Source organism: Diceros bicornis, chromosome 9 (genome assembly GCF_020826845.1).
Source record: "Diceros bicornis minor isolate mBicDic1 chromosome 9, mDicBic1.mat.cur, whole genome shotgun sequence".
Taxonomy (NCBI): Eukaryota; Metazoa; Chordata; class Mammalia; order Perissodactyla; family Rhinocerotidae; genus Diceros; species Diceros bicornis.
This window is the reverse complement of record NC_080748.1, coordinates 35262901-35289369: the sequence shown is the minus strand read 5'-3', so window position 1 is coordinate 35289369 and position 26469 is coordinate 35262901. Positions and strand designations below refer to the sequence as shown.

The 26469-nt window shown below is 35.6% G+C and overlaps 1 protein-coding gene across 6 annotated transcripts in view; it reads right to left on the bottom strand.

Moving 5' to 3' along the window:
* Positions 1-26469, bottom strand: part of ELF1 (E74 like ETS transcription factor 1) — a 108291-nt gene that overhangs the window by 63204 nt on the left and 18618 nt on the right. For 3 of the 6 annotated variants that reach the window (XM_058548260.1, XM_058548264.1, XM_058548265.1), the window contains exon 1: positions 14953-15066. The exons of 1 other annotated variant lie outside the window; for it this stretch is intronic. The gene's annotated coding sequence lies outside the window, so the exon portion shown is untranslated. Of the gene's footprint in view, positions 1-14952; positions 15071-26469 lie in introns of those variants that run through there. 2 more of the 6 variants (XM_058548266.1, XM_058548267.1) reach the window with 2 other exon arrangements.

Below are 26469 nucleotides of genomic sequence, written 5' to 3'. Positions count from 1 at the left end.
GGATCACACACACCCAACCACTTGCGCCACCAGGCCGGCCCCTAAATTTGATTTTTAAAAATAAGGTAATAACCTATATCAATTTTTAGCTGGAAAAACTGTTAATACATGAATTTTTTAAACACATTCCTAGAATAGGCAGGTCTAAACTAAAGTCCTACCTGCAAAAAAATCTTGCTCTGTTGATAATAAGACTGCAATTTACAAGCCAAAAATCAGTGAGGTACATAAGACTTAGAGACAAGAACAGAAAATAATATAGGGAGAAGAAAGAAGTGGTAAAGGAATTATTCCTTCCATTCAGTGGAGAAATTAGAACTACAAGGAAGAGTTAGACATTTTCTCCAGACTAATCTAAAGACAAAAGTAAAAAATTTTTGATGCTCTAAGATAATTAACGTATTCTCAGCTAGATTTTTTAGTGGACCACTTTTAACTAGTATGGAAACACTAATAATTTCACTAAGATACTTGATTTCTACAAATAGCAAAAACAGTGAGAGGGCAGAAGTAGGAAAGAAATCTTATAATGAAATTATTTCTTACAAATAAACCATAAAGGAATACTGTAAAAAGAGCCACATTATAGTTCTTGAATCACCTTGTTGATTCTAGAATGAAAAAAAGGAATATCAGGCATGTTTATTCCTCCAACAAGTATTTATAAAATCTACTATATGCTAGGTACTGGGTATACAAAAGTAAAAAAGTAATTCACTTCCAAAAGAAAAAAAATACGTAAACAGATAACTACAGAACAACGTAAATAAATAAGCTAACCAAGTGATGAGGGAATAGAAAGAAAGATAAATACCTGTGAGAACCTGAGAAAAATTCACAAGGAAGTGACATGTGGGCCATTTCTTTAGGGATAAATAGCATCTATTTTTTTCAAAGTAGAGAGAATGCGGTGGGGGCGGGGGGGACGACGACGACATTCCAGGTAGAATGAGCAAAGGTAAAACTAAAAGCTTAAATCACTGGATAATAGATGAAATAGTAATTTAATGAAAACAAACTTTTTCCTAAAAGGACACAGGATCTAGCATCAGAATACCTGCATTCAAATCCTAGTTCTGCTGTTTTCTAACTATAATTTCTAACTATACTGGATAAGTCCACCTCTATGACCTTCCTTTCATCATCTTAAAGTTGTACCACAAAATGCTTTAACGGGTTTAAAGAAGCTTGATATACCAAAATACAAAAATAAATGCTTAAATACTAAAATTTCAAGATCAAAGTATTAGCTTATCATTTCATATTGAATGTATACCATATATACAAATGTGAATGCCAATCTTTTATGGCCTACACAAATTTCACAGAAGTAAATACATTTTTAATTATGTAAAAGTTATATTTTCTATATCAAACATCTAATTGTAATCCATACAATTCATATAACACAAAACAAGCCTACAACATACCTAGAATCAACAAGCGACAAAGTTCAATGAAACAAGCTTTACACTTAACTGGTTTCCCTAATGGGAAATTAAAGCAGCAAGAGTACATCTGTGTCTCTGTTCCTCTCATCGTGGTTTAACTGACAGGAAGCAGAAAACAAGATATGGCATACAAACGTCAAGTATTTCCTGCCTTCACTGCTACATCTTTATGTCTTGTTTTATAAATAGTCCAATAGTTTATGTAAAAGTGTATCAAAGTATGGTGTCAGAAACATAATGTATGAATGGTCAAGAGTGTTTATGAAAACAGAGCAAATAAAGAGGTATTCTGAGTTTGGGATCTAAGTTCATTACGCACGCAAAGACTCATTATTATAGTTTTCTGAAAAAATATTCTTAGGAGTAAATACCTTACAAATTAAGACTTGAAAACCACAATGACTGAGTAAAAAATCAAATGTCTAAACAATAGAACAAGCCATCAAAGTATTTTACCCAACTGGTTAGATAAGTACTACTTGACCACCTAGATATATGACCCCCTCCTCACCTCTGCCCTTACCTCTCAAAAAAGATAAGTACCACCACGAAAAAAAAAAAAAATTAACCTTCAAGCAATTGACTCAAAACAAATCCGGATGGATAGCTTGCCTCTTTGATCTTTGGTCATTTTTACCATGGTTTCCTGTCAGCACTTCTTCCAGATTATAATTTGTGACCCTTCAAACAAACTCTCTCTACTCCCTTGCCCACTTTCCCTATATATCCAAAATTTGGCTCACATTATTTACTCACTTATGTTTGACTATCAGCTATACACAAACCAAATAAAACTTTATTCTCAACAAGTGAACTCTTACTTTAAGTCATTTTAAGTAAACTTCCAATTAATTACAACTAAAACAGGTGTTCACTTTTCAAGATGCCTAGCTGCCTCCCAAACTAATAATTTTTAAGAATCACTTCAATTTATCACTCATGCATCATATTCTATAAAAATCTGGGCACAATGCAGCCATCTTCTCCATTCATACTGGTCAATTCTTACCTAAGCTATAACCTACCACAACTACAATTTTACCAGGCTTTCTCTAGGTCAATGTCCAAAACAACTCAATACTGCACATAAGCCCATCTTGAGCTTCCTGTGACCTCTCTTTTTTAAACGGAACTTAATATACACCTAACAATCAGCTTTAAGCATGGCACCATACTTCTAAAGTAAGTAACATTTCTTAAATGAGTGGCTTAGAAAACAATTCCACCATTTTTACCCAGTATTTTTCAATAGAAGGATCTAGTTCATTCTTTTCAAGAGTGTAAGAGTTATTATTACCTTCCTAGCCTATCTTTAGCATACTCCTGCTCTTACCTGTAAATGTTTTACCTCAATTGTCCCCAATATCTAGGACTAAGTGTTCCCTGCACCTCGAAGGAAGCATCCATTTCCTTACACATTAGCTCCCCTCCCACAGCCTCTGGCTCTGATGCTTGGTCAAATCACCCTAAATGGTGGGAAATCTCAGAGCATCTACAGAGACCCTAGTGTCCACCACCTTCTAACAATCAAATACGCTAACAGTGGTGTGCAAATATTTTATTCTGCCAAGGGCAGATGAGTATTACACCTTCCTTTTGGTTTATTCCCAAGACTAACATGTTGTAAATTATCCTATAACAACACACAAGTTTGTCTCTGAGCAATAGATCAAAAGATCAAATACAACATTCACACCATTAAACATTTTTGAATAAAATGACTTACACAACAACTCTTCTGTTTCTAAATACAAACTGTTTCAAACTCTCAAACTAAAACACATAACATTAGTTCTAATTAATTATTCTAATTTAAATCTAAAATCTTCAAATTATTTTTCTTTATGCTTTAATACATAACTATGTGTATTTTGTGTGGTATATTTTAAACTTTATATAAATAGTTATCACACTGTATATATTCTTCTAGCATACTTTAACAAGTTTCTTGAAGATATAAAAGTTTGAATAAACACAAAGGTAATTTTGGAAAGGAATTTTAAACATTAAACATTCTCTAGAACTTAGTGCTTAGAAAAATATTATTACTAAAGACAAGTCATGATTATTAGGCTTCCATTACAACAAAGAGAAATATCTAAGATGCACAAAGCAGCCTATCTTCAATGACGTCTCTCACAAAAAGTGTTCTGACCTTCTGCAGACCATAGATAGTTTGTTCATCTTACGGATGCCATGTGTGAAGATCTTAAAAGAAGCCTGGCGGTATAACCCCAAGAGTCCCTTTTTAACTTGCCTAAAAGGTGCAGGCTATACCACCACCACTGATACACTGATGGTTCCATCAGCATTAATATGTTCTAAATTGCCATGAGAAAATCTCTGGCTAGGTTTGTTTTAGAAACTCACTTCTTTAATTCACTCTGAAGCTAAATAATATACAGCACATCAGAGTTCTCTCAATTAAAAAGAAGAATACAGCAGGAAAATGTAAATCAGAAAATGCCTAATGAGGAATTGAATCTACAGGAAGAAGTTAATTTGAAGGCATATTTCACCTATTACTACAAAACATATAAAAATGATTGATAGCACTGCCAATTCCTTTACTGTGAAAATTAAACTCAGAGTTCCTTCATAGAAATCCCTTTGACTGGAAGAGAAGCCAGTAACTGCCTTCTTCTGCCTTTTAATTTCCCTTTTCTTAATCACCAAGTCACCAACTAAATGGAAATACTGAGGCTCAGAATAGACCTTTCACTTTCTTTGAGAAATGTTGATTTCCTCATTAGAGAGGCACCAAAAATAAAAAATACTGTATAATAAGCTTATATTTAACATAAACTTTAATAAAATCATATTTCTATCACATAATTGTGTGGAAGTGCCATCATTTATTTAACCAATCCCTATTTCTGGATATTGGATTATTTCCAATGTTGCACTGTTACAGAGATTCTCAAAATGTAATCCTTAGACCCACAGAGGATCCCAAAACCCTTTCAGGGAGTTTATGAGGTCAAAACAATTTTCAAGAGGGTAAGAGTGTAAAGAGTACTACTAAGGTACTATTTGCCTTTTTTCACCATGTTGACATTTGCACTGATGGTGTAAAAGAACAGGTGGATGAAACTTCTAGTGCCTTAGCACAAATCAAGGCTGTGTCACCAAACCATACTAGTCATTGTATTCTTTACCATTAGACACTCACATTAAAAAAAAAAAAGGCAGTTTCACGTAAGAATGTCCTTGATAAAGACTAAAACCTATTTCTTTTCTTAAATCTCAACTATTACATACATGTCTTTTTCATATTGAGTGATAAAATGGGAAGTATGCATAAAGTACTTCTGCCGAATACTAAAATAGAACGGTTGTCTTGTGGAAAAGCACTAAAGCTATTATTGTTTGAGTTGTGAGCTAAATTAGCTGCTTTTTTCATGGAATGACATTTTTACTTGAAAGAACTACTTATTATTCAGAATTGGATATCTGGCAGATATTTTCCCAAAAATGAATAAAGTGTGCCCATCACTTCAAGGAAAACAACTAACAGCATTTGTCACCAACGATAAAATACGAGCTTTCAACTGAAAATCAGAATTTTGGAAAACCACTCTCCCCTCCATTGAGCTTGTTAGCTTTCTAATACTTAAAAGATTTTTCTGATAAGATTGGTGTGATATTAAAAAATATGATTTTAAAAAATATTATGTCACTATCTGGAATACTCAAAATGACCAATTAATGATATTACAAAATCTTGCTTAGGTAAAAGATTAATTCATTCAAAGTGCAAGGCAGACAAATGGATTTTAACGTTACAGAGGACAAAAGTACGTTGATAGGTTTCAGAGTGCCTTTGCACTAATCTTTAAGGAATGAGCATTTGTTAAGTTTTGTAAAATATCAAAGAAGAAACGCACAGTTATCTGAAGTGGCTATTAAAATACACCTCCCTTTTCCAACTAGATATCTGTGAGAGACCAAATTTTCTTCACATTCTTCAACCAAAGCAACATATCGCAACAGATTTAACGCAGAAGCAGATATGAGAATCTAGCTGTCTTCTGTTAAGCCAAAGATAAAAAAGTTTTACACTCCTCTCAATACAACTTTTGTTTTGGAAAACATAGTTGTCTTTTATAAAAATAATTATGTTAACATGTAATGAGTTTATTCTTTAATAAATTAATGTACTAATATTTTTAAATTTTGTTTTAATTTCTAATATTGTGAAATATTCATAAATGTAACCCACATAAACAAAAGCTCTTCGGGAGCCTCAATAATTTTTAAGAGTATAAAGAGGATATAAAGTTTGAGAAGATATAAAGAGTATAAAGTTTGAGAACTGCTATACTATTACAATCAGTGGTTCAAATATCCTTGCAGCTAAATCTCTGCTCCCATCCTTAAATTTTCTTTAGGATAGAGTCCTAGAACTGGGATTATTATATCAAAAGGTATGTACATTTTCAAAGCACTTGATACACGCCAACTGCCTTCTAGAAGGTGTTTTTTTTTTGGTGAGGAAGATTAGCCCTGAGCTAACATCTGTTGCCAATCCTCCTCCTTTTTGCTGAGGAAGACTGGCCCTGAGCTAACATCCGTGCCCATCTTCCTCCACTCTATATGGGACGCCGCCACAGCATGGCTTGACAAGCGGTGTGGCGGCGCGCGCCTGGGATCCCAACCTCCAAACCTGTGAACCCCTGAGCCGCCGCAGCGGAGTGCGTGCACTTAACCACTACACCACCAGGCTGGCCCCTCCAGAAGGTTTTTTTCAGTTTATACTGCTATTAATAGAATACGTGCATGCACATTTAATGGCACTTTCACCAAACCACAATACTTTAACTTGCATCAATATGATGGGCCAAAAAAAAACAATTTAAGTTAATTTGCATTTGTTTACTAGCAACTTTAATATTTTAATATTAAACACAATTTAAACATAGGTAAAAATATGATTATATGGCTATATTAATTACATATTAATATAATCACTATATAATTAATTATTAATATATATTAAATACAATTATAATAACTTAATATCTTCCAAAATTTAGTGAATTTTGCTGTTCTTCGTGGAAGGAATCTGGAGGGGCATAAATAAATAAAGGGTAAAGCTGATCATCTATGATTTTCCTCATTGAAAAAAAACTTCAAACTAATGTTTTTATTCTAGTTGGTCTAGTTTAGGACTTCAATTTAATTAATTTAAAACTCTGCTTTATTATCAATATGAAAAAGAACCAAATCAAATGCTACAAGTACCAATTATCTATTAAATTGTACAATTTTGGGCAAGTTACTTAACCATAGTTTCCTAAATAAAATTTAAGGGTAGAAAAAAAGATTTATTTGTAAGAATGATATTTAAACCACTGGTTGCAATAGCACAGCATTCTTTTTGGTGTCAGGATCCCTTTATGCTCTTAAAAATTATTGAGGACCACAAAGAGCTTCTGTTTCCATGGGCTATATTTATCAATATACAAGTATAGGCTTTTACTATTTATAAATGTCCTTTAAAGAGGTTCTTCCTCAGAAGAATAGTGTATTGAAAAGAAAATTCTCTGGGACACATTTTTTCCCTGGTAAAATAAAGCTGTTAAAAATATAAGTTCTAGTATGCTGTCCTCATCTCAGAAGATCACATAGAGCACTTTGAAAACCACTAATCTAATTTATCTATAATTTTCTCTAATCTTTATGCACACTATAATACATTTTTGTGTGTGTGTGTATGAGGAAGATCAGCCCTGAGCTAACATCCATGCCAATCCTCCTCTTTTTGCTGAGGAAGACCGGCCCTGAGCTAACATCTATTGTCAATCCTCCTCCTTTTTTTCCCTTTTTCTCCCCAAAGCCCCAGTAGATAGTTGTATGTCATAGCTGCACAGCCTTCTAGTTGATGTATGTGGGACGCCGCCACAGCATGGCCGGAAAAGCGGTGGGTCGGTGCGCACCCGGGGTCCGAACCCGGGCCACCAGCAGCAGAGCACGCACACTTAACCGCTAAGCCATGGGGCTGGCCCCCTATAATACATTTTTAAATGGAAGTTAATTTGTACAGTAAATGTATATAATTTATGAATAAAGGTTCTATGTTTTGTTCACCGCTTTTCCCCTCCATCATGACAGACAATAAATAATTGTTGAAGGAATCAATAAATTACATAGGATGAAAAGAGATTTATTAAAAAAAATTTCAGGAGACCCCTATGAATTACATGACTTATAAGAACGCTTCCTCGGGCCGGCCCCGTGGCTTAGCGGTTAAGTGCGCGCGCTCCGCTGCTGGCGGCCCGGGGTTCGGATCCCGGGGATCGCACCGACGCGCCGCTTCTCCGGCCACGCTGAGGCCGCGTCCCACATACAGCAACTAGAACTAGAAGGATGTGCAGCTATGACAGACAACTATCTACTGGGGCGTTGGGCGAAAAATAAATAAATAAAATCTTTAAAAAAAAAAAAAAAAACGCTTCCAACTACAAAATCTATGACTTTCATTTCCATTTGTTCTCCTTTGTCCCTGCCACTACATATACATACACTGTGGGAAATATCTCAGAAAAGAGAGCCAAGAGATGATTATGAAAACAAAAACCTGGATTGAGATCTATATTTTCACTTTTTTTGGCAATTCCCACATTTACATTATTAAATTTTAGAAACTTTACATAAAGATTCCACATCAAGTTTACGACAAAAAAAAATCACTAAAGATGCAGGAATTGCTATCATTGTAGTGAATTTTAAGGAAGCAAGATGAAACACTGATTATGTCAATAAATCTGGTTAGATGCAAAAGTCTAATTTGGGGTATTAGTTACTTAAAGTTTATCAGTGACAATTAGTACTATATCAATTGTGTCCCTTTTCTGACTATTCTAAAATTGATGTTGCCCCATCTGTCCATATTTTTATACCTTTACTACATATGTATCAATAACAGTATTGTTTTTATGTACATAATTGGGACCATATTATATCTATTCTACTAAAAGTTTTTTATTAAAATTATGTTTGAAATAACTGAACTCTAGTTAATAAATGACAGGCATGCTAAACTGTTTAGTAGTCAAATATATTGATGTCTGCAACTTACTCTAAAACCCGTCAATTGCTCATCTGTTTAGGGTGCTGGAGGATTTCACCCTCAGGGCAATACACCATAGCAAGACGCTGAATGGCTAAGAAGGCATCAAGGGCAGGCATCTGCTCCTAAGAAAGATAATGAAGAACTTATCCATTCTCTCCATCCTCTTTGCTAACTCTTCACATACCTCAATGTGATGATACTGCCCTAGAGAACTCTTGCACATATGTTCAGGAACCATGTGCAAGAATGTTCCCAAACTGGAAATAATCTAATGCCATCAATAAGAGAGAATAAATACATCTTGGTATAGACAGATAATGGAATACTACACTTCGATTAAATTTAATTAAGATAAATCTCACAAAGTTGAATGAAAGAAGTCACTACAGAATATTATGGTGTGATTCCATTTGCATAAACTTCAAAGGGGTAAAACTATAACGAAAAGGTTATCCAAAAGTCAGGATAGTAGTTATTTTTAAGGAGAAACAAACATGGGCAGGAGTGTGGGACTTCTAACATAACGGACATGCTCTACTGCTTAACCTAGTTGTTGTGACATGGGTAAACACTTCGTAATTATATTTAAACTGTATGTTTTATACATTCTCCTACATGCACATTTCACAGTTTTAAACAAAAAAAGATACTGAATTGCCCCATTACAATACTAAGCTTCCATTTAGTATTTTGATATAAAAATAAGATGCATATAAACTAAATTATTAAATTAACATCTCATTTTTATAGTTTTACCATAAAATTTTTTAGTTTCACTGTTTATAGGACTGTTTTCCAAAACACAGAAAATAACCAATTTTCTTTAATTTGGATTTTTTAAATTGTACCACACAACTTTGCACAAACACAATGACCCCTATATGACTGAGCATTGACCACACAGATAATGAACTTTACATGACTTTACATTATGTAAAGTCATACTGGTTCCTACTACCTTGAAGAACTTCTAATATACAGAGTAGAAAACAAGACAAGTATAGATCCAAGACAACACAAATTTTAAAAAACAAAAAACAAAAAACTTCTATAAGCAGTGGTTGCCTCTGGGCAGCAGGACTGAAAATGGGAAGGGGTGGAGAAGGGAGGCTTCTTTTCATTATAGGCTCTTTTATTCATTTAGTTTTTAAACAACGTGCATATATCACTTTGGTAACTTTTTAATGTAAAAATTGTTAAATCAATCTTCATGCAAACACTAGAAGACATTCATATTGTTTACAGTTGCTGTTTTCATGTTAACAATCAATCTCAGGTTACAAATTATGGAGATAAAAAAAGAGCTAATGCCCTACTACTCAGCAGTTAAAGGGCAAATGAAAGAGGAGTTCTGAATTCCAACAGGGGGAAGAGAATGAAAGTGAAAAGAGAAGTTCAGGAACAGATTTCTGATGATGAAGATGGTGTTAATTCAGATATTCATAACTGGAAGAGAGGGAATCAAAATGTTTCTGCACAGAAATCTGTACAACCAAAGCTCAGCTGCATAATTCCTCCCTCTCTGCCAACAAAGCCAATGGCACACGAGTTATTTTTTCATAAAGGGTGGGGTGCCTAGGCATTTGTAGTATAGATCAACAGCCACCCTGACTATAATATACAGACCACCTGACAAGACACAAAGATAGAGGTGACACAAAAAAGTTTCTCTTTAGTAGGTTCTCCATACTAATGGGAGAAAGACTGCTCCAATAGTTGAAAACTGCCCTAATCATCTGAGTTGACTCAAGGATATTACTAATTTAATTTCTGCCATATATATGAAGTAGCTCCTCCTAAGCAAAGGAGCAAAGTATTCTGGCCAACTGATGGAAGCAATCATTATTTTCAGACCATTCAACTGATGAGACTCTTCTTCCCATCCCTACAAGAGTCTGTGAACACCTATGTCCCATTAGATGAGATGTACAGTCATGCGTCACTTAACAAAGGGGATACGTTCTCAGAAATTCGTCGTTAGGCGATTTCGTCATTGTGCGAACATCACAGAGCGTACTTACACAAACCTAGATGGAATAGCCTACTACACACCTACGCTATATGGTACTAATCTTATGAGACCACTATAATATATGCAGTCAGTTGTTGACTGAAACATTGTTGTGCAGTGCATGACTGTAATGTAAATATGCCATCAGTGATGCAGTTAAATGTCCAAAGAAACCTCAAAAATCATGTCCAAGTATCACTTGGTAAAAAAAAAATCCCTCCCAGACTCAAACAATTACAAATAATAATAGTGTATTTCCCAGGAGAGAAGGGTTTTGGGAGACTGTAAATGCTACCCTAAATAAATCAGGATGGGAGTGTTTTCCCTAGAAACACAAAAATAAGGGAATGGAGAAAGATGCCATGAAGCACCAAATGGAACCAAAGAAACCTAACAATGGGAGAGTGATGGTTCACTGAGAGATAAAGAATAGGCTAATTACATTTGAAAAACAAAAATAATTAGTTTAGTTATATATAGTGGCCAATATGGCAGTGGGTTGGGGAGGAGGAGAGGGAAAAGCAGAATTAGAGTAGAAGAAAGAAGGCTAGCCACAAAGGGGAAAGACACAGCACAGCAAAACACAGAATAGAGAAAGGGATAACTGGGGTAGGGAAAGGAGGCTAAATAAGTTCTAATATTGATAATAAACTATTCCAGTCACTTTCCTTATTTACTAGAGACGGTGGGCTTCAAAATACTTTTGTTGTTTAAAAATTCAAATATTAAAATGCTTAAATAACTGATTAATCACTCTTCCTAAATCTGTAAACTCTTTTTCTGAACTTGTGGCCTAGAAGCACCTACATCACAATCATCTAGGGCACTTATTAAAAACGCAGATTGATAAGCTAAACCCCAGGCCTAATGAATCAGAATCTGAGTTGAAGCCAGGTGATTCTGTTATACCAAAGGTTGAAAATTACTGCTTTAAAAGGTATACTACCAGGTAGGTGTTAATTTTTTCTTTGAATAGTTACAGTGTACAGACACCAGACAGAGATCAAGTTGAGGGCCTCATGCCTTTTAAAAATTTGCCAACCCCAACATTAGCAGGACCTGCCTAACTGAGTAGCCAGGAGTTTAATGCAGCAAATAATAACTGCTTACTCATATGTGCTTGGTACTTTGTCAAAGGCTGAAAAAGAGAAATAGAATAAAACATCTCTGATCTCAAAGAGCTTATATTCTTATTCTCATTGGTGAAGACATTCTTCTTAACCTAGGCAAATGCTATTCATTCTTCTATACTCATAATTCCTCAAGATCCATCAACTTTAAGTCTCAGTCATTTTTTGTCTCTAGGCCGAGTCTGAACCGGAATTTAACTTCTCAGTGGTCTGGTTCCATTCTTCACTTATTTTACCCATGTTACCAAGCCCTGTTTTCCCATGAGAATCTAAGTTTGTGAGGATAGAGTCCACGTTTTCTAGGCTTCTGTGCCCTGTTTGTTGCTTAGGACAATGATGACCACATTGTGGAGAATCTGATATTGAACTGGGTTAGGAGACTTGGCAATTTTTGAGATTCAACAGTTATATGCAAAGTAATTAAAAACTCCAAATATCAGACCTAAACAAAGGCAGAGCTAAAGTAAATTTCAACCACCCCAATAAAACACATCAAAAAGTTAATAAACAAAGATTTTGTATTCCCCAGAAGATTCTCAAAGTGCCTGGTATGTATAGTAGACTCTTAAGAAGGAGAGAGAGTATGACAAATGGAATGAGATTACTAATCATGGAGAGGTTAAATTCAAGGTAAGTATAGGGCCGGCCCCATGGCTTAGCGGTTAAGTGCGCGCGCTCCGCTACTGGCGGCCCAGGTTTGGATCCTGGGCGCGCACCAACGCACCGCTTATCCCGCCATGCTGAGGCCGTGTCCCACATAAAGCAACTAGAAGGATGTGCAGCTATGACATACAACTATCTACTGGGGCTTTGGGGGAAAAATAAATAAATAAAAATTAAAAAAAAAAAAAAGGTAAGTATAATGTTAGAGTTTAGAGACCTCTAGATTTTGTAAACTCATAAATGAAGTTTTACACACACACACACACACACACACACACTCTTTAATAGAACAAGGCATCATATTAAACAGTATTTGCCCTCCTAAAAGAATATGAGGTAAAATTACAGCAGAAATAAACCTGTCTTTCTATCTAGAAATTCAAAGTAAATTCCCAACCCCTTGTATTTCCATCTCTCCTAGGCCCATCCTAAACAACCAATGTCACAAACAATGCTTCAACTATGAAAAAATTCTAACAGTGAAAAAAAGTTGTTGTAGAAATTAAATAAATGCATCATCTTCTCTCTGATGAAAAAAGGAACTAGTTTGAGAACATTTTCTAGTAAGGAACATTTTCAAAATCATTGGTTAATTCATTTGGTTGCATATTATCACCAAAATTATCACCGAGCAACTTAATTAAGGTTTTATTTACTCTTAAGGAAATAAAGACCATTTCAAACAAAGCATCACTTGGTGTGGACCAGCATGAGCAGCTCCAGGCTGTAAGCCCTGCCATTAAGCACTGCACAACCTTGAGCCGGTCATAGGACCTCTTTGGGCCGCTGTTCTTCATCTATGCAAGTGAGGCAGTTGAACAATCTTCACTCTTTTTCAGCGCTAAAGTTGTTTAAATTGGTAATTCTAAGTTTAATCTGATAATTCAGGTTAAACTTATATTCAACTTTATGAAAGGAAAAGAGTGGGACAGAGACCTAATACCTAATAAGTCTTACTGGCTTCCCTTGCTTCTCCTTGAAGTCCCACCTCAGTCTTCCTCACATAACAAGAAACTGAAATATATGACTGGTATCTTGGTATCTATTTTATTTAAATTGCACCAGTGTCTCAATTTTAAGAAACTAAATTCTTCTACTCTTTAATAAACAAAATCTTAATTATTTGCTTATTTGTGTGCCCCCTGATTTTTCTCTTATGGGTCACTAGCTTTTAAAAACACAGACACAAACACACACACACACACACGCAAAGGGCAAAAAAAAGTTTCATTACATTTTTCACACAGATCAGACTAGAAGTAAATACAGCCTCTGCTTACTCAAAGGCTGACTAAACCAGCAATATGCAAACAAAGATGATAGCAAATGGCTCAGAGCTGAATCGGTAAAATGTCTGCTGTGTCTTTCTTGTAAGACCACAAAATTAAGATCTGTTAACATCAACAATCCTTTCAAAGAGTAAGAAATAATAACTGACTGCCTTTCTATCTTCCCTTTCATATGACAGATCTTCAAGCACTTAGAAAGTTAATAACAGTGAGTTCCCAAGGAACCACCCTAAATATCATTATAGTCAATAATAAATGACTTGGCAAGTTTTATTCCCAAAAACTTTATTTGTAATCACTGCATATTAAAATTTTACTTTCATTCAAATTTTTAGTTTTATAAATAACTTTCCTAAGTAAAATACCACTGCATCCAGCTTCTTAGAGTACCTAGAACTATAAAGCACACTATAATGTACACTTGCCAAAATCTCCTAATTTCAATGATAATCAATACTTCAGGAAAAGATTGAGCAATCTTTTACTTTCACAGAAAGTATTACTTTTTCTATTCAAAACAAGCAAATTTCAAGAACAGTAGTACAGAAGGAAGGTCAATACTTTTTCTTTTTATACAAATTGAAATATTACATGTTTCCTTAGAAGGTAGTTATGCTTCTAAAGTTCTTACAGCAAGTTTCCAGTGTGAATTATAAAACTTTATTATTTTTTTCTAATAGTAAATGACGCATTCTAGTCTTTCTTCCTCTTTATTTAATAATCACTTTTACTTGTTATCTAAATGACCATTCACTTTACTTAAACTTCTGTTTAGTTTTCAAAATTAAATGTTAGTACAATTTCATTAACTTAAAGGAAAGAAAAAGAAAAGAACAGTCAATAAGCAACATCTATGACTAAGTTGTCCCAAAACTTCCCTTTCACTAAAATGCCAAAACAAAACCATTGCCCCTGAATTTTTTTCTTAACACCCATATCACACATGAATAGTACAGTTTTACTTAATTGTAACTTCCCGGCTACCTCCACAAATACAATTAGATTTTTTTAAATTAAAATTTGACCTAGTTCACTTTGTGGTATAAAAAAGAAAGAAAGAAAAATCTCCTTTAGTCTTAAGTCATACAGGGAAAAAAAAAAATCACACAAAATATAAAAAATACTTTACCAAGAAGATCTAAAACTTTCCGGAATTTGAATGCTTTGTTTCCCTCTAGTAATGAAGTGTAATCAGGCATATGACTGACTACACACATTTTTTCAGAGAGTTAAAGAACACATTCAGCCATGTTCTTCAACAGGTAAGAACCACCCTCTGTTTATCAGCTCAGCAAATAGCCAGAAGCAAACATTCAAAATCCTAACAAGTTACCTTCAAATATTCTCCTTTTCTTTAGATATTGTCCTTTGGGCTTGAAAATAAAAAGCAATCCGGCAAGTTTTATGCTGTTAAAATGGCTCCTGTAGATTAGGGAAGTGGTGTCTGTGCTTCAGCTTATGAGTCATACATGAAACTAAGTGTGTCTAAGGGAGGCACGCCCATGTTGCTGTGGACCCAATTATTCTGCTAGGTCAAACATGCAAATCTACAGGTAAAAACAGGCGAGAGGTATAGAAAAAGGAGGGAGGTAGAGCCAAGGAGCAAGATCTACCATGATTAAACCATTATTCAGCTCATGTTAATTACCATAATTTAAAATTAATAAAATAGAATCAGAATCTACAAGGAAGCAAAATTAAAAATTGTATGTTGTTTTAAAATATAAAATCTCAATTTTTAAAAATTATTTTAATATATTAAGTAAATCAAACAATGAAAGAAAAAAAAAAGTATGGGAGGGAATGGGAGGGAATGGAAGGGAGAGAGCAAACTTTCTGGTTTTTTTCTAACAATGGACTGGTGAGTCTAACCTGGCTACTCATTAACCCTCATATGAAAGGTGTATATTGCTATGTAATCTGGAAAAGCTAGCAAACTGCAATACCAGATGCAGATTTATAAGTTCACTAAACAGATAAAATCCACCAGAAAATACAAAGTTCAGTGGAAAAATAAGTGTGAATTAATCTGGTTTACAGCATAAAAAAAACAAACTCAGGGTTAGAAAGGAACTGAAGTCCAATATAGCAAAATGATTTTAAATAGGACTGCAAGCTTGATAAAATCCTATTTAAAACAAATTATCAATGCAATCATGGTTCATAACTCTATTACTTCCAAATGACAGCCATAGTTTTCTTTACCTTTCAAACAAAATTTCCCAAAAATAAAAGCATACCACGTGCCAGGCACCCTGCTACGTACGGCTCTGTTGCACCACACATGACGAGCCTAAGGGTGCCAACAAAAGATGTGGCCAGCAAAGCTTTCTGCTCTCCAAGTCACCATACATCTAACAAGGTGCCCAAGCAGTTCAAACGTTGCTGCAACTACCTACCCTGTCCTCTGGGTGAATATTTATTAATTTATTCTAAGAGCTTAAATTGATCAAAATGAATTGAAAGCATTAAGCACTTCCAAAAGTGCTTTAAATGATGAAATGCTACTACTCATTAGCTAGCCTTCATCCTAATATTTTACAAAAAGTAAATATGATTTAGCAAGGTTTTCTCCCTTTAATTACTGGGAAGTAATTATTTTGCCTTACTACAGGCACAGCTGAGAGGACAAACTGTCACTGACTTAGGAACTTTACAAACTGCTACAAAATGTAACGAATGTGAACCACCTTTCTGCCCACTAAGTGCCTATTTATTCCATTCCACTGAACACTGTGTGATTTATCTTTTTTACTAAAATAATCTCCATGGTTTAACAAATTATTAATAAAAACAATGTAAAAAGAAAAATACACCACTTTTTCTATTGTCAAATGTCATATTTATCTTACTTTAGAGCTCATTTATCCAGGATGACTACTTGGAACCCAAACATCAAGAAAAAACATCATCTGAGCAGTCACAGGAGATGTTCACTGGAACACCCCCAGGTCATTTCCCAGAGCTGAAATTTATTTTAGACAAAATTCATGTAAGGCTAATAATTTGATTATCTCTTAGCTAATTAGAAATAGAAATTATAAGGAGTGAAAGAGGGAATAGTGAAAGGATGATGTTAAAACCAACAAGTGACAAAGTGGATAATGAGAGATTTAAAAAACCTATAAAACTATAAATAAATATAACTTCAAAAGTAGTGGAATCTGGGGGCTGGCACAGCGGTTAAGCGCCTGAGCTCCACTTTGGCGGCCCAGGGTTCACGGGTTCGGATCCCAGGCATGCACTGACACACCACTTATCAAGCCATGCTGTGCTGGTGTCTCATATAAAGTAGAGGAAGATGGGCATGGATGTTAGCCCAGGGCCAATCTTCCTCAGCAAAAAGAGGAGGATTGGCATCGGATGTTAGCTCAGGGCTAATCTTCCTCACACACACACAAAAGTACTGGAATCTGAAGCTATCCTGTAAGGTCAGTAAGTTCTATATACTCCTTAAGTATATCACCATACAGTAAGTGCCTCGAAGTCAGCATTATGATGATAACGGTTTTTAAAAGACAAAGTGAGTAACATCAAGTGTGTGAAATTTTTTATGAAGTATGGATACATGAAAGGATAAGCCTCTGCTGTTGAGAAAATCAATTTATATAAAGCACCTTGTTACTTGATGAGGGCAGATATTTGAAATGTAATTTAAAAGAAGTACTTTTGGCCACCAGTAGGTAGAAGTGAAATAAGAGACATAAAGTGAACAGAAATAACTTAGCTGTTCCTAAGGAGATGATTCCAGAGTTGCTATTACAACATATTGCCCCTTTGCTCAGGGGTGTCCCTATAAGCATTATTTTAGCACCTACAGGAATTGGATCCTGGTTCTACTCACAGCCCCAAGAAATCAATCTCCACAGTAAAATATTGGCAAACAGTTCAGCACAGATACTAGAGTCAATCTACTTGGGTTCAAATCCCAGCTCTGCTACCTATTAGTTGTGTAATCTCGGGCAATTTCTTAACAATCCCATGCCTTCACTTCCTCTTCTATAACTTAGGCTAATTGTACCCACTCTTAAAGGATTATTATGAAAATTAAAATCAGTCCATGTACTATTATTCAGAATATAGAAAGAACTTTCACAACTCAAAAGTAAGAACACAGACTAGTTTTTTAAATGGTCAAATGATCTGAACAGATACTTCACCAAAGAAGACATGCACATGGAAAATAAGCACAGAAAAGATCTCAACAGCATTACTTAATAGGGAAATGCAAATTAAAGTCGCAATACCACTACACACCATTAGGGTAGCTTAAGAAAGAAAAAAGCGCCAGAACCCAGTGCTGGTGAGGATATGGCGTAACTACAGCTCTCATACATTGTTGGTGGGAATGCAAGATGGTACAGCCTATTTGGAAAACAGTTAAGCAGTTTCTTATAATAAACATACACTTATCATATGATCCAGCAGTCCCATGCCTAGATATATAGCCAAGAGAAAGGAAGATATATGTCTATAAAAAAATTTCTTCGTGAATATTTATAGCAGTTTTATTCATAATCACCAAATACTGGAAACCCAAATGTCTATCAACTGCAGAGTAGATAAACACATTGTGGTATATCCATATAATGGAGTGCTACCAGCACCTAAAAAGGTATGAACTTCTGAACTTCTGATATACACTACAACATGGATGAATCTAAAAGCATTAGGCTGGGACCAGCCTGGTGGTATAGTGGTTAAGTGCACGCTCTCCGCTTTGGCAGCCCAGGGTTCGGATCCTGGGCGTGCACCAATGCACCACTTGTCAAGCCATGGTGTGGTGGCGACCCATATAAAGCAGAGGAAGATGTGCACAGATGTTAGCCCAGGGCCAATCTTCCTCAGCAAAAAGAGGAAGATTTGCATCAGAAGTTAGCTCAGGCCCAATCTTCCTCACACACACACACACAAAAGCATTAGGCTGAGCAAAATAAGCCAGATTCAAACTATACACTATACGATCCATTTATATGACACTCTGCAAAAGGCAAAACAAACAGCACAGAAATCATATCCATGGTTGTCAGGGGTTGGGAATGACTACAAAGGAATTGTCTGGGGTGATGGAAATATTCTGTATGATGACTGTGGTATTGGCTTTATGACCTGTATATGTTTTCAAAATCATAGAACTGTACAACTAAATAAGGCAAATTGTACTGTATATAAACTATCTCAATAAACCTGACTTTAAAAAGAAATCTAGTTTATGTCTAACACAGATATTAATACAATATGGGTACAAAGTAAGCATTTCACAAACATTAGCTGTTACTATCATTACGTTTCATAGTAGAAGCAACCAGTATCAAATACTTCAGTGTGACAAACTTTAACTAAATCTCTAAACTTTCATGTAAATTTTCATATGGCAACCAGTATCAAATACTTCAGTGTGACAAACTTTAACTAAATCTCTAAACTTTCATGTAAATTTTCATATGGCATCTTAGCCTTGTGACAGAAATATAATATACCTGTACATACTTTATGTTTATTTCTTTTATTTATTTTTTATTTTTCTTTTGGGTGAGGAGGATTAGCCCTGAGCTAACACCTGTTGCCAATCCTCCTCTTTTCGTTGAGGAAGATTGGCCCTGGGCTAACATCCATGCCCATCTTCCTCTACTTTATATGTGGGACACCTGCCACAGCATGGCTTGACAAGAGGTGTGTAGGTCCACGCCTGGGATCTGAACCTGTGAACCCCGGGCTGCTGAAGCAACAAGCACGAACTTATGTATGTTTATTTCTAAAATTAGATGCATATATGGTCAGTATATACATTAATATAAAGCTGTCATGGTAGCTTGGGGGAATTTTCAACACTTATATCTGAACTATTAGCTGAGAAAGATTAAGTCAACTGAATGAATTTATCAAATGCCAACTAAAATTAAGGCATCGTTTCTTTCTTTCTCTAAAATAGAACTTAAGAAAACAATTTACTGTCTAAGTGAGGATTCTCTTATTCCCTTTTATTGTAACTTCTTCCCCTTGAACTCAGATTTGAAAACTTCTAGTACATAAAAATACAGAACAGTCTAATATTCATGTCTAGGAAACCTGGGCTAATAAAAGGCTTGGTTTGAATCTGTCCCCTAGGTCAGGAGCTAAAATGCTATCACTACCAGAGCTGCAAGAAGAAAAGATCAAACCACTTAAATGATAAATGACCAAAATCATTGTTCTCTACTATTTAAATATAAAAATAAAATTCAAAAGACTAAGATTCAGTGTTATAAATCTTTCAGTGGGACAGAATTAATTTTATTGATGTTAACACCTCTCAAAGTGTCATCCCAGGTCCTGAGCAATGTGTAGCATTTCCAAATATGAGCTTAAATGTAAAACATAGTTAATTTTCTATTATCTATCACTAGCTTGGTTAAACCAAGGCCTCCTTCCCACTTTTGCCCAGGTGAGTTAGTAGGACCCATCCATAAGGAATGTCCTCCTGGACAAGTGTCTATGCGTTTTAAGAAGCATACCAAAGTCAAAAGGGGCCACAGCTTTGTCTGTTTTTGCTCACTACTGTATTCCTATCACTAAGACAGAGCCCAACACAGCAGAAACTCAGAGACATGAATGAATAACATTTCTAAAACAGTTCATTGAGAGGAACCTGTAGCCTAACAGGATTTTACTACCTATTAAAATATTTTTACAAGACATGATTTGGCCCATGATTTGATATAGGTGAATTCATGTAACTATATGTGCTACAAGATTCTACTGTAGGTGTGATTTGGGGTGTTATTCTTTCCTTTCTCATCAAAAATAACCCAGAACTGATTGTACAATTATATTCTTTACGATGCTCCCAAGTAACATGGTGACTGCAATTCCAAGTTTCACACAGACATGATATTGTACCTCTTACAATTATATTTTAAATTCAATACTAAAGACAATATATTTTTTACTTCAATGGTTGTAACCAGGGATGCACCTCTGAATTACCTACAGGAGATTTGTGAAGACACATGCCTGCTCCTGATACAGATTCAGTACTGTGGGTGGAACCCAGGCTTATGAGAACCACTGCTGTTGCTATGTAGCCCTAGAACCTAATGTAGTCAGTGCTCTTCACACAGCAGCCACTCAAAAAGACAACCTGTCACCTTACTATTCAATAATCTCTAAATATCGTGGAGAGGAAAATCCTCGATATTTTACATTGAGTTTATAGTGAAACTTAAGCTCCTCCTTGGCTACTTTTCAGGTAAAAGCATCATATTATAGAAAAATAATATCACAACAACATCCTAACTGTCCCTTTCCCTATCACCAACTGTCTACTTTCAATTCACTTTTCACTCTGCTATCAGAGAAATCTTCCTAAAGAACAACTCTGTGAGTAACGTGATTATCACTCATGGCTCAAAAACAAACAAAATTTGATTCCCTAGAGGCAAAATAAAAAGCTAGACTATTAATCACGGTGTTCAAGGCTTTCACAATCTGACCTCAATCTACCCGTTTCCAGCCCTATCTTCTCTACTCCCCACCTCTCCCCACTGTGTGTCTGTCTTTCTGTCTGTCTGTCTGTCTCTCTCTCTCACACACACACACACACATACACCAACCTTACTGAAACCTTCTAGATTGCTCCATTCCTATTTGTTTGCCTTCCCTGGGCTTGTCAAACACATACCTTATTTCCTACCCTGTCCCTTATCTCTGCCTACGGATCCATCCTTCATAGTATCAGTTTAAACGGCTTCTCTGCATGAAGACTTCCCTCAATAGCCCCACTTATAATTATTATTACAAGAACTTATCACAAGGCTGAAAGGGACCTTAGAGATCTTCAATCCAGTCCGGTGTTTTTAAACTTCTCTGTTAAGCAGCTGAATTCTTATAAAAATCCTCAAAGGATCTCGATAGTATATACATGTAAGTCTTCGTTGTTTTAAGAAAGCCTAAAACATGGATTCAATTCAACTTCATTTTAAAAATAGAGAAAAGATGCCTATAGAGAAAGGTGACTTGATCAATGTCAAGTTAATGACTGATGTGAGGTACTCCTAGGTACTCTTTCATTTAAAAAATATTTACTGAACACCTACTATGTGCCAGGCACTGCTCTAGGCCCCTATATATACAGCAGTGAACAAAAGAGATACATTGTTGATAAATGATCCCTACCCACATGGTGCTTACATTCTAGCAAGGGAAAGAGATAAACATTATAAACTCAATACACACTATGTTAATTATAAATAAAAGAGAAGATATTAATAAGATATATAGTATGCTAGTGATAAGGATAAAGGAGAAAAAAATAAAATAGCAAAGAGGAGAATACGACATTTTAGACAGACTAGCTAGGGAGGATTTACTTTTGCCAGGTCACTTTTTGAGTAAGGACCTCTAACCATGTAGACACATCTAAGGAACATTCCAGGCAGAAAAATGCCTGTGCAAAGACTCTAACAGGGAGCTTGCCCGATATGTTCAAGGAAAGCAAGGAGGCCAGTATGACTCAAGTAGAGAAAATAAGGAGCAGAGTAACAGGAGGAGGGAGAGTACTAGAAACTAACGGAGAGCCTCACAGTTTAGAGACTTTAATTGGAGCGTTTTGAGTAGATGAGTCTTAAGATTTGACTACTGTGTTGAAAACAGACTGCAAAGGGGCAAAGATGGAAGCAAGGAGAAGCTAACGCAATAACCCAGAAAAGATGATAATGACTAAGACAAAGAAGGCAGCAGAACAGTAAGCTATGCTTAAAATTATGGATATGTTTTTGAGGAATATCCAAAAAGATTTCTGTATGGGCAGAAAGTGAGTTGTGGGGGAAAGAAAGGCTTCAAAACTCCATTTTTGGCAACTCGAAGACTAGTCGCCAAAACTGAGATAGGAAAGACTAATGACTGCGATATCAAGAGTTCAGTTTTGAACACATTAAGCTGAAGATGCTCATTAGCTATCCAACTGGAGATGTCAAATTGGATATATTGTCCTGGAGATGAATACACAGTCCTGAAGCCCAGGGTAGAGGTCTAGGCTAGATATATAAATTTGGAAGTCATTAACAGACATATGATATTAAAACTACAGACATGGGCTGGCCCGGTGGCGTAGTGGTTAAGTTCGCGTGCTCCACTTCGGTGGCCCGGGGTTTGCAGGTTTGGGTCCTGGGCATGGACTGACGCACCGCTTGTTAAGCCATGCTGTGACAGTGTCCCACATAAAGCAGAGGAAGATGGGCATGGATGTTAGCCCAGGGCCAATCTTCCTCAGCAAAAAGAGGAGGACTGGCATCAGATATTAGCTCAGGGCTAATCTTCCTCACACACACACACACACACAAAAAAAAACTACAGACAGAAAAGGTAACAATGACAGACTCTGGGGATATTTCGAAACTTAGAGGTAGGGGAGATGAGGTAAAACTAGCAAAGAAGGCTGAAAAGGAGTACCCAGAAGTGTAGCAGGAAAACAAGGCAAAAGTGGGTATCATCCTGGAATTTGAGTGTTTCCAAAGAGGAGGGATTGAGCAACTGTGCCAAATGCTGATGACAGATCAAATAAGATGAAGTTTGAGAAAAAAATGACAGTTGAATTTAGCAACATGGATGTCACTGTTGATTTTGAAAGAATTTTCATGGTGTAGTAAAAGTAAAAAATTTTTTTGATTAGAGTTTAAGAGAGATGGGTCGGCCCCGTGGCTTAGCGGTTAAGTGCATGCGGTCCGCTGCTGGCAGCCCGGGTTCGGATCCCGGGTGCGCACCGCTTCTCTGGCCATGCTGGGGCCACGTCCCACATACGGCAACTGGAAGGATGTGCAGCTATGACATACAACTATCTACTGGGGCTTTGGGGGGAAAAATAAATAAATAAAATCTTTAAAAAAAAAGAGAGAGAATGAGAGGTGAGAAACTAAAGATAGAAAGTAATTTTGTTGTGAAGAGATCAAGAAAAGATTTTTGGGGGGCGCAGGGGGTGGGGAGCCTGCTGTTTAAGAAAAACAGTGCCTTTTCTATTGCCCAGAACATTTCATTTTGTGTATAAGTTAATTTTGTACAAGTCTGTCTCTGTATTGATAAACCAGTACCCCTCTTGAGGGCAGGAATGGTACCATGCAGTTTCTACAACAAGTTACTTCACATGACTATAGGATTTCAGCTTCCTTTTCTGTGAAAATGTTGAGAGTCTAGAGATCTGGTAATTTTGAAGATCCATTTCAGTTCTGACATTTTATGATTCTATAGCCTCTCTAAGTCTTCGAATAGTGTTTGAGGAACTGAGAACAAAAAGTATATTGAGGCTACATTTAAAAAAGAAGTCTCCTGGGGCCGACCCCATGGCTTAGCGGTTAAGTGCGCACGCTCCGCTACTGTCGGCCCGGGTTCAGATCCCGGGCGCGCACTGACGTGCTGCTTGTCCAGCCATGCTGAGGTGGCGTCCCACATACAGCAACTAGAAGGATGTGCAACTATGTCATACAACTATCTACTGGGGCTTTGGGGAGAAAAAGGGAAAAAAAGGAGGAAGATTGGCAATGGATGTTAGCTCAGGGCCGGTCTTCCTCAGCAAAAAGAGGAGGATTGGCAGAGATGTTATTAGCTCAGGGCTGATCTTTCTCACAAAAAATAAATAAATAAATAAAAAGTCTCCTCATCAAGTTTTTAAATACTTTATTCAAAGTAATACATAAAATTACCAGATATTCAGAATAATCAGAAATTTTACAAATTCCTCCAAAGTTTAATTACATTTACTACACTTTACTAATAAAAAGGAAAAAAAACTCTATACTAATATTCTAGAAACTTTTTATCTTATGGCAGTAGGATATTTAAGCAAATGGGCTTTAAGCACAAGTTCAAAAAAGCTCATACACGAAACCTCCACGCTCTTAAAAAAAAAAAGACACCTTCTGCCATTAGCAAAATTTAAGACAATACGATAGAAGGCAAGCCTCTTATTTTAAACTAGCCTGATATAGACTATGTCTATTTTTATTTGATATTTATTATTTATCTATAAAACAAATTAAAGACACTGTTTACAAGGAGATTAAGAAAAGCTTAGTATTATGGCTTTAATTCTCATAAACAGATGCACTCGATGTTAATTCATAATTGCTTGTGGACTTACGATTTATTTACTTGACTTTTTGCTTTAGGACTGATTCACAGAATGCTTAGCCTCGAAGATTAAAATCCAGCAATGTGAAAAAAAATTACCTTGCTATTATTTTTGCTCTCTAATAAAAAGAAGAACCAAATACAAACAGAAAAATAGGGGAATTTTGGGAATTTTAGGATATGTTAAAGAAACAAGAACTTCAATTTCTCTTAATTACATTGCTCATCAAAACAGAGAAATGAAGAAACTAACATTAGCAACTAGCCATGTAGTCCAAAAGCACGGGCTTTAGAATGGATGACACAGGTTTGAGTCCCAACCCCACTACTAACTAGGTGTGTGACCTAGGGCTATGTAAACTCTCTAAGCCTATGTTTTCATTTCTAAGGGATAATGATAATCCCTATTTTACAAAAAATTCACTTAAATTGTTTATTACAGTGCCAGGAGGACATATAATCTGTTCTCTAATATTTATCAAACAAAAAGGGGGGATAAACAAACATACTAGCAGTACATCCATACTCAGCAATAAATGAAAAAAACTATTGATAAATAGAACTTGGATGACTCTCAAAAGCATTATGCTGAGTGAAAGACAGTGTCAAAAGGTTACATACTATATGATTTATATGACATTCTCTAACAGACAAAACTATAATGATGGAGAACAATCAGTGGTTGTAGGGGTAAGGATTAGGGGGAGGGTATGACTATAAAGAGAGGGCATGAGGGAGTTTTGAGGGATGATGGAATTGTTCCTATATCCTGATTATGGTGGTGGCCACACAAATTTATACATGTGTTAAAATTCACATAATTGTATACTGGAAAAAAAGGCCAATTTACTTTATGATAATTTTTAAAACTCCAATAGCCCAAAAACTCATCACTCCAGTTCATAATCATGAGAAAATATCAAACAAAATCAAATTGAGGGACATTCTACAAAATATCTGACCAGTACTCTTTTAAAAGTGTCAAGGTCAAAAAAAAACAAGGAACCATCACAGATTTGAGAGGATTAAGGAGACATGACAACGAAATGCAATGTGGGATATCCTGGATGAATCCTGGAACAGAAAAAGGACATTAGTGGAAAAACTATGAAAATCCTAATCGAGTCTATAGTTTAGTTAGTAGTATTGTACCAATGTTAATTTCTTAGTTTTGATCATTGTACTGTGATTATGTAAGATGTTAAAATTAGTGGAAGCTGGATGAAGAATATACAGGAACTCTCTGTACTATTTATGCCATTCTTCTGTAAGCCTAAAATCATTTCAAAGTAAGTTAAAAAAAATTAAATGCCAGAATCTTTAAGAAAAAGTAAGGTTTGCAATAATTTCATAAAGCAAAAATACATTATGTCTTTCTCTTTCAAAAAAAACAAGGCCATCCTGCATATTTTGATTACCTTAGTGTAAGTTTGATTACCCAGTGTAGGTTTTACATACTCTAAGATCATATATGTTATCTGAAAGGGATAAAACAGATTCTACCATAAGTTATATGACTTAGCCATGCTCACTTCCAGTTTATATGTTTACAACTTTAAAAATTCTATCAACATTTGAATTTTCAATTCAAGAATGTCTTTTTTCTTATAGAATTTCTCATAAATTCTACCTCTTATTATTCCTATTAAAAAAACAAAAGAAAAAAAAACCTTTAACAGTCTACCAGCACCCACCAAATAAATTCCAATACAAAATATTTTTGCATCTTGATTTTGGTCTACTTTATTAT